General features: G+C 40.1%; 1 non-coding gene across 1 annotated transcript; it reads left to right on the top strand.

Moving 5' to 3' along the window:
- Positions 1 to 442: 442 nt before the first annotated feature.
- On the top strand, positions 443 to 514 carry trnaq-cug (transfer RNA glutamine (anticodon CUG)). Its single transcript has one exon. It is a non-coding gene; the product is annotated as a tRNA-Gln (tRNA).

Genomic DNA, 514 nt, shown 5'->3' with positions numbered 1-514 from the left:
CGACAATGACTGCATGGGCAGGGATCGAACCACCATCCTTCCGATTGGCAGGCAACCGCTCTACCACTGAGCCACGGCCGCCCCGTACATTTTTAACAGTTTCTATTTTACCATATTTATGTACTTGCACTGTAGTATATTTGTTGTATTAAACTCTGGTTTTTATGGGTAATACGGTGGGTATGAGCACTGTAGTTTCCATTTTTATGGACGAAATAAACTTAACATGTCATTAGGTTTACTCTACAGCAGGTGGAGACATTTCACGTCAGACACTTGCAGCAACAGACACTTTGTTAGACATCAACAGACTGGAAATAGACTTAAGTTGGCCAGTAATTGTTGCTTTTTCATCTTTGTTGTTATTTTTGTGTGCCTTTAATGTCACACATGTGGATATTATGAAATAAACTGCATAGAAAACCTTTCTAGCAAGTTTAAAGGTTCCATGGTGTAATGGTTAGCACTCTGGACTCTGAATCCAGCAATCTGAGTTCAAATCTCAGTGGAACCT

Source organism: Etheostoma spectabile, unplaced genomic scaffold (genome assembly GCF_008692095.1).
Source record: "Etheostoma spectabile isolate EspeVRDwgs_2016 unplaced genomic scaffold, UIUC_Espe_1.0 scaffold00018807, whole genome shotgun sequence".
Lineage (NCBI taxonomy): Eukaryota > Metazoa > Chordata > Actinopteri > Perciformes > Percidae > Etheostoma > Etheostoma spectabile.
Note: the sequence above shows the minus strand (reverse complement) of the source record. Positions and strands in the feature narration are given on the sequence as shown.